At 38.4% G+C, this 8,726-nt stretch overlaps 1 long non-coding RNA gene across 2 annotated transcripts; it reads right to left on the bottom strand.

Moving 5' to 3' along the window:
* Window positions 1-1,100: 1,100 nt before the first annotated feature.
* Window positions 1,101-8,726, bottom strand: LOC109952488 (uncharacterized). Of its 2 annotated transcripts, none has more exons than XR_002273772.1 (3): window positions 8,399-8,726; window positions 5,262-5,343; window positions 1,101-1,373 (listed from the first exon to the last, which is right to left on the bottom strand). It is a non-coding gene; the product is annotated as an uncharacterized LOC109952488 (long non-coding RNA). The 2 variants fall into 2 exon arrangements; XR_002273771.1 differs by lacking the exon at window positions 1,101-1,373 and adding an exon at window positions 3,426-3,830.

The raw sequence follows: 8,726 nt of genomic DNA, 5'->3' as shown, positions 1-8,726 counted from the left end.
TCCTCAGTGTACAGTTTGGCTGTATCATCAGAACAGTGTTGGACAGAAAAATTAACGCATAAGCTGTTTAGGTAAAAGAAATTATCAAGCATATGCTAACCTGACTAGCTCAGCCACTTTCACCCAACAACCTCATCATAATCTCTGCTTACTCGCTTTTGTTTATATTGGAAATCCCACCTTAGACAGCACTTCTCGCTAATTGCTGTTTTCTTCTTTCTCTACAATGTACTTTTATGCCTCTCAGGCCTTTACAAAGATTCTATGATAGAGGTTACGGTAGGTTGCTGCCTAAAATATGTATAAATCACATTAGTTAGTTGTGATAATAGTAAAAATTATGTCTCTTCTGCCTGGAGACTGTTTTAGAAGACAGGAAATTGGCTACAGGTAAAATGTAGGACATCTATTGTTGTAGATTCCCTGTGTCCACAAACTGTAAATACAGAAAAGATTAAAGACACTCTAATCAATAGGCTTAACACTTATTGTGGTTGCAAATATTAACTATTCTTTAATGGAAGCCTCACTCTGAAAGTAACTCTTGACTGAAATTGATTATTTCAGCATGTGAGAGTGTTGTGTGTGTGTGTGTGTGTGTGTGTGTGTGTGTGTGTGACTTCTTTATGAGGAACAGTTTATGTTTTATACCTTTGAAATGAGGATGCTTTGGCTGGTCCTCACTTTGTGACACACTTTCCAAGGTCTATTTGAGGATTAGGAATCAGGGTTAGGGGTAGAGCGAATTAGGCATTTAGGTGGGATGGCTGAGTTTGGGTAATGGGTTCAGCACATGCATTATATCAGTGAGTGTCCTCACAAAGACAGAAGTACAAATATGTATGTATGTGTGTGCCAGCAGCATTTTTTTCTGCAGGAAGCTAAAGTCTGTAATGTTTTTACACCTCACTATCTGAGCTGTTTGCCTCCGTAGACCACATTAGTTTATGATACAGTGTTTCTTAATGGGCCACCCAGGTGGGCTGTTTATAACCCCAGTACTGTAACAGCACAGCTGTTTAACTTGATTGGATTATAACCTTTTAAATCAGCTAATACATATTCAGTGCTACAAATCAAATGCAACCAGAAATGGGCTTTTACAGTTGTTTATTAATCTAAACAGTGTCAAATATGGTAGCACCTTGCATACTGGTAATTCACATTATAAGCATTTTTCTTGCTCCCTGCCATGTTTGTGAATTATTATACCATAGTCAGGTTATACAAATGGATTCAAAGCTGAGGTAGACTGTTTCTCTTTGCTGCTTCTTTGTTAGGCATGTTGTATGTTGTTGGTTTGGTTGTGTCTCTGCTCTGTGGAGGGAACTGGGGAGCTGTTGTAGGATTTATATTTGTGTTTGTTGTAGAATCTGAAAAGAAAACAAGGTGAGGAAAAGCCGGGGTGAGTAGCTGGCTGACTCAGTAGATGTGGAAACATTTCACAGTATAGGAGAAATTCTTGATCTGTTGGTGACACTAGAAAGGACACTGGACCCCTTAAGGATGTTTCATCCTATAGTTGTTGAGATATTTCACTCTGGACCAGACTGGTGGTGTGACTAACCAACATTTCTATCTCTAATAAAATCTACCAGCAATGTTTATTTCAAGAAATAAAGTTCCACTTATTCCACAGACTTCACTGTGTATGACTTTTACTGGGAAGCAATTTGTCCTGAAGAAAGAGACTCCTTCTAACACTCTTAAATGAATGCACCCTTAGATGATGTTCACAAAAGATTCCTGCAACAAAGTCTCACAACTTATCAGTTTTTACCAATCTGTTGACAACTGACTCTGGTCTGCCAATATTTTTCCCTTCTAGCACTTTACACTTTACATGTGTTTTGAAGAAAACTGTCAGGTCCTTGCAGCAATTTTGTGTCAGACACAAAAACAATGATAACAGATATTCTACTGTTGTGGAATAAAACTTCAAAATCCCAGGAATAAAAGCAGGCTGTATGTTGAGAAGAGAAAGCATGATTGTGAGAGAGAAGGAGAGGATTGGACACAAAGGCAGCTCTGTCTGACTTGTCTGACTGTCTCTCTCTTACCCTCTCACACCCCCACCTCTGTCTTATTTTAGCCTCTCTCTATCCTGCAGGCTCACTTTCCCTGTCTTTGTCCGAGATGCCGATAGTCTCTGAAGTTCATTTATTTGAATCCCTCTTTCTCATTTCTCACCGTTTGACTCAGCTGTCTCTAGTCAGACACCTAACAGGCTTTCTAAGAGTTGCCTGAAAGCAAAAGCATCACTTTTATGTCCTAAGCTAGAGAAAGAGACAGAGATGAAAAGACAGACAAAAGATGAAACCAGCGCCTTGCAGGGAGTCTTCTAGCATTGCTCAGTAACAGTGTATCAGGATAATCTTTTGAGTGGAGCATGTTAGTGAAGCTGAAAAAAGGTCTGTCTGTATTTAGAGTGCACATAGTATGGAGCATGTGTATAATAAGGATGGGTTGTTTGTGGATTTGGAACACACGTTCTCAGAATAGTCAATTATCAACACAAAAGCATAAAATAGTATCTGTAAATGTAGCAAAGCCATTTTCTCACCATGATCACATTTAATATTTATTCAAATAAAAACTAAAAAAAAAATCAGTGTTTGAAATCTCAGGTATGGAACTGTGCTCGAGGACAATTTGACCTTGCACTGCTGTCTTTGCAGTCTCTGTTTACCTGTTGACATCACATCCTGTCTCTTGTATCCCATTTCTCATTTCAGAACTATTACATGATTGATGTTTTAAAAGCTGGAGCACCTTATTGTTTTGCATATATTCATTTACAGTGATAGAGCACAAGGGTTTGTATTTCCTACTTGATTTGTATGTAAGATCCTAATGGACTTGGCGAAATGTGTGTGTGTGTGTGTGTGTGTGTGTGTGTGTGTGTGTGTGTGTATGTTTGTAAATCTATATGTAGGTGATTTAGAAATGCCTCCGGTAGCTCGTACAGTAGCTAATGGCCGAAATAATGATTGTTGCAAATGGAGCTGCCAAATCCTGTTTTGTGAAAGGAGACGATAAAGACTGCTACAGGAAATGAACCACGCAGTACAGCTTTATGAGTGTTTTATATATGAACAAGCCACATTTATTACAGCTTCATTTACAGCCATTATATTACAGCTCTTATTGTATTAACAGGAAGTCATATCTTATATAACTACTGTTGGAATAAATGTAGTTAGAGAACGGTCACGTCACTTTTAGTTAGGGGTGGGCAGAGATGGAAAAAGTATACACATTTGTTAGTCAAGTGGAATTACAGATAGCTGTATAAAAAGACTGGTAAAAGTAGAAGTACTGATTCAAACTCGAACGTGCGATTGACAGGCAGATGGGGCAGCATCAGCAGTAATGCAGATGTTATACCAGACCATCATGGTGAAGAAGGAGCTGAGCCAAAAGGTCTACACTCCAACCCTCACCTATGGTCACGAGCTGATTGCAAGAACATCTGAGATAAAGCAAGACTCAACTCCACATGTGTGAGATTTCCATGCGATAAGCTAATGAAATATAAAAAAAAGTAGAGAGCTGGTAAAGAAGAAGCATGTCACCCAGTGCAATGGTGCAAATTATGCTCTGGGCATTTGACCATGCACTGTAATATGCACCTGATTAAGGAAGTAATACACAATAGTAAAAATAGTTGCCCAGTGTTATCATTCTATAGTAGTACTTTATAAGTAGCCTAAAAATTATTATTATTATTTGTTCATATATTATGACATGGATTCTCCCGGCATGATACATTAGCTGCATATACTATAAAAAAAAGACTGGTTGTGTATATTCAGGTGAGCCTGGAGGAGCTGGAGAAGCAAAAACAACAAAGAAGATCATGAATTTACAAAACACAAGAGCAGCAAAGCTTACTGTTTTTGTAACATCTGATGACACAGTGGAAAGTGAAAGTCACGCAGAGCTGCTCTGCCTATTCTTAGTCATGGTTAATGGTAGTTCGTTTACTGGAAGTGCACGGCTAACTCTGACAGCAGAACATTCAAACTTCAGTTCACTTTGCTACCTCAAGAGGAAACTAGTGTGTGAGGTATTAGCATTCAAAGGACGTGCTTTTTGAACATGTTTGTTTACTGATGTGAGCATGCATAATTTACCTGCCCTCTGAAGTAAGAAATACATATTGTAATTAGAGTTTACATGTCTATGTCCAGGAGCCTGTTTTCTTCTTGTCCATCCATCACTGTAAACTATTTGAGGTTACAAGTAGCAGCTATTAATTGCTATTATTTCATATTAGAATAATTAATGTGTTTTTATATGTTATGCATTTATAACAATGAATAAACAACATAACTGTTTATTCCCGCCCCTCAGTCCAGTTAATAAACTGTCTGAGCCCAGACATGGCTGCCATCCATGGACCTGTATCGACCCACCGCATGCAATTTACCCTAGCCACAGAAATGTGTGTGTCCATGTCTGGGTGTGGGTTTATGTGTTTTGGGGGGTTGTAGTGGTGGAGGCAGAAATTAGTCACCTTTGCTGCTGAATGCATTAAATCCCAGGCATCCAGCTAATGGCATGCCAATTAACGCACCAATACTGTAGTCTGAGTTTCTCTTTATTAAATGTGTTCTACTCTTGCTTCCTCTCTCTGCTGAGGCCAGTGGGTTTGTGACAGAAGGAGGTTATTAGTAGTAATATAAGCAAAGAGCAGCAGAGAGGTGGAGTGAAAGCAGAAAATAAGAAATGAAACGCAAGGAGAATAGCTAAATGGGTGTAAACAGCTTGCGGGCCTTTTTTCTCGACTCCAGCTCATCACAGAAATGCCAACTGAAGCTTCTCCTCAAACTTTAAAAGAGAAAAGACCTGCTTTTCAACATGAAAGTACAAAACTGATATAGCAATAATCTAAACATATTAGTCTAATATTGCATTTTAAATGACAAGTAGGCCACACTTGATAAAACTTTTTTGTGCAGCATGTTGTTCATTATCTATTCATTTTGCTCTGTTGAAATCATCCTCCTCTTTTACTTGAAGAAGGGGAAGACACACTGATATGAAAAAGGTCTTGACTCTTGTACTTTGTCATTTCTACTGCAGCACCATAATGCGAAACAACATGACATAGAAAGGCAGTGCTACTAAAAAGTAGAAGCAAATCATGAATATTACACAGTCGCATTGAAAAATCACTTCCCAACCAAAACCAGAGGAGCAGAGGAGTAGTTCGGTTTTTACTAGGAGCGAGTGTATGCAATGGAATTGGAATTCACCTTTAGTGTCGAACCCAATCCTGGATCAAATGGGACAGGTGCCTCAGGAAGGGTGTCCAGCATAAAACCTGTAGCATAAAAACTGGGGAGTAGCAGAAAGACAAAGAAGAAAAGAAAGTACACAGCCAGTTGGTTATGCAGTATATTTAAGTAATCACCATGAAGATCAGAAGCCTACAGACCTGTGACATCTTTTAAGTCACATATAAATCTCTTTAGAAAGAAGCCCATCATTCATTTTAGACTTATTCATATATTTATTTATTTTTCTTTTATTAGCTTTGCTTGCTTATTTTATTTAACGGCCTTATGGAGGTACTACAAATAAAGTTTATTATTATTACTTCATGACATAGAAAAGTCAAATTAAATTAATCGTTAAATTATCACAACCTATTATTATAATACAATGAATCTAGATGTGAAATCCTTAATGAGGAGCTCAGAACTTTCAGCAGTATATTCAGGAGCAAACAGCCCAAAGTAAAGACCTTCAGGCCTGTATCCTCTGTAGACATTTTCAGACGAGCCCTCCAGGACCATTACATCCAATCAGACAAATGACAACACTGAGCCAATGAACAGCAGCGAGACAGGCTCAATTTATTGTAATGAATACCTGCACCATATCTGAGCGCTGCAGACTGATCCCCCGCCCCTGAAACTAATTGCCGGATGTTGATTTTCATTGTCTGGAGTGAGTTAACAGGAAATCGAACTGAAGAGGTGGCAGTTCGTTAAGCAATATCAATAGTGATCTTGTTTGCATGGTAACTAATGGGGCAAAGCTTCATGTTTTTTTTTTTTACTGGTTAAGTGGAGGCTGAATCAGAATCAGAATCAGAATCTGCTTTATTGGCCAGGTGTGTCGGACACACAAGGAATTTGACTCTGGTACATCGGCTCTCAATGTGTATGTACATATCCCCATGCAAGGCTATGTACGTAGTATAACAAAATAAGCAGTATTAACAAGGAATAAACAAGGCTGACAAAAATTAACCCACAGCGTCAGCATCTATTTAATATACCTAACATATGACTTAAAAATTTTTTAGATGTTGAGGTGTCTTCATTTATCCTATCAACCAATCAGAAAGAGATATCTTCTGTAGTGATTAAATAATCACTACAGAAGATAAAGATGGAAAATAAAGTGATCCAGAAAACTAAATTCCACTGATGTTTACCTTGGGTGACTTCCTGTCTATTTATAGTGAGATATTTGTGCAGGAGGTGAACCAGCAGGGCTCCAAATCTGTGTCAATGATTCAACATGAAAGCTGGTTAATATTATGGCATGAAGGCCGGGCATGTAAATAAAACAGTGGCTGAGTGCTCCCAGCTATGTCTGGGGATTTCTAGGTACAGTAGGGCTGTCATGCTGTCAGATACATCTCCACAGTGTTAGGAAGTGTTCCCCACCATCTCTGCATGCTTGTCTGGTCTGATTGTGATGTAAAGGTCAGGAGGACAGGACTGGATAGGTGGTCCCCACATCTGGAATCCTCAATATGCCAAGACAGGCAGTGATTTTAGCACTGTCCAATATTTTAGATATTACGGTACATGAGTTTTAAACAAAGTAATGTGTTTGGAATAAAAATGAAGCTCTGGAAGTCACAAACTGAAAATGAAAAATGTATGTTTTGCATGTATTTAAACTGAAAACAAGAACATGTATAGTTTTGGTAAAAGAGTTGATTTAAAGATGATGAAAGTTGCTGCAAGATGGTAATGATGCTGATGATAATTTTGTAAAAAAAACAAACAACTAATCTTGGTATGATTAGGAACAAATCTGAGTTAAAACAAATTAAAGTAATTAAAAACAGATAAACATTTCCACTATCATTCAGCACTGGTGTTGAATGCTGACACTGATACTGACATCTATCACATTTCTGATTTCAACTGCCACACCCAATTTAATAAGCTTCTTTCAAGGCTATTATGAGTCCGTTAACTGATAAACACCTCATATACTGTACAGTTTCATTGTGACATGCACATAAAGAAAAACAAAAAAGAAATTGTAAGTTCCCTCCTTTGCATAATGCAATTAAATTAGCTATTTAAGTCTGTTTAGTGTTAAAAAGAAGCACACAAATGGTTGATAGCACATTGTCATGTGCAATTTTAAACTGATATAAGGATGACTTTACTTGTACTGTAAGTATTTTACTATATTGTCATTCATAATCTGGTTATACCAGCCTCCACTTAAAATTGCTCACAAGAGCAATTATAGTTGTTACATGCACCAATAAACATTTATATTAACTATAAAGGCTTAAGAGAGCCACTTAAAGTGTTACCAGTATATTTGATTATGTAATTTTACTGAGATGTATGTAAGACACTACAGAGAGATGCTAGAGAGAATTTGTATTGAGGACAAAGAGTTTCTGCAGCATCTTTTGTGCTGTAGATCAAACTGTCATTCTCTGATTCTTGACTTTTGTCATCTAAGAGGATTCGGGGTCTGGCCTTGTTGGGTTTGGCTGTCTGTTACTGGAATAAATCTCAGTGTTGAAAAGCTGACAGATGGTGACAGCAACTGAGGCATTTTGGTTTGGAGTATATCCAAAGGCCAAAACATCCAGATAAAGTTGTTAGTGCCAAGAGCAATTTTATCTGAAACTGTGGTTGTCAGCAGCGTCTTTACACCTGGGGTGTCCGAATGACTGAAAGCCAGGAGCCAGGTCAGGGGGAGGAGCTGTTCCGGGTGCATGCTTCATGATGTAAAGATGTCCTCGACACAACACGCTACATAAATTACAACATGAACTGTTTCCCTTGTGTGCGTTAATCATGGCCCCTACCCTCGACCTGCAGTAGAAAGAGGCATCCCAACCACAGAGAGTGGTAATAGAAGTCAGTTCTGTTTATTATTCCTCAGGCTCTTCTCAGGATTTTCCAGAAACCCTACCTACAGTACCATTAATCTATACTGAAAGATGAGCTCACTCAGTAATTTTTCCACTCTGATATCCTTGAAATCTCAATAAGAGTGTAAGAAAATCAAACATTTTTAGTCGTTATGTCACTGTCGAGTCTTTTTGAAGTGATGCTTGTTAAGGCTGCTCCAGGCAGACAGTTTGACTAGCACTGCATTAGCTGGTGTGTCAGCTGACCTTGTGTAATCGCCATCTCATTTTGGGCGGTCTGTTTAAGCTGTCAAACGTGCTGCTCATTCACTGCTGCTGCTGCTCCTGCCAGTTCATTCACACCCAGCATCCATCTGTAAGCTCTGTTTCTTCATGGCTCCCTGTTGGGACACTGCATTGATTTGTTCCCCCTGCTTCTTCCCTGAACTGTCTTCTTTTTCCTTCAGCACAAAGAAAAACACACAGGTTCTCATACATAATTGACAAAATACTGGAAACGCTGTCAAAAAAGTCCTATATAACAGGTTCAAAAAGAACCAAAAAATATGAGTGATTTTCTGATCTGTCAGATTAG

This window comes from Monopterus albus, unplaced genomic scaffold (genome assembly GCF_001952655.1).
Source record: "Monopterus albus unplaced genomic scaffold, M_albus_1.0 scaffold463.1, whole genome shotgun sequence".
Taxonomy (NCBI): domain Eukaryota; kingdom Metazoa; phylum Chordata; class Actinopteri; order Synbranchiformes; family Synbranchidae; genus Monopterus; species Monopterus albus.
Note: the sequence above shows the minus strand (reverse complement) of the source record. Positions and strands in the feature narration are given on the sequence as shown.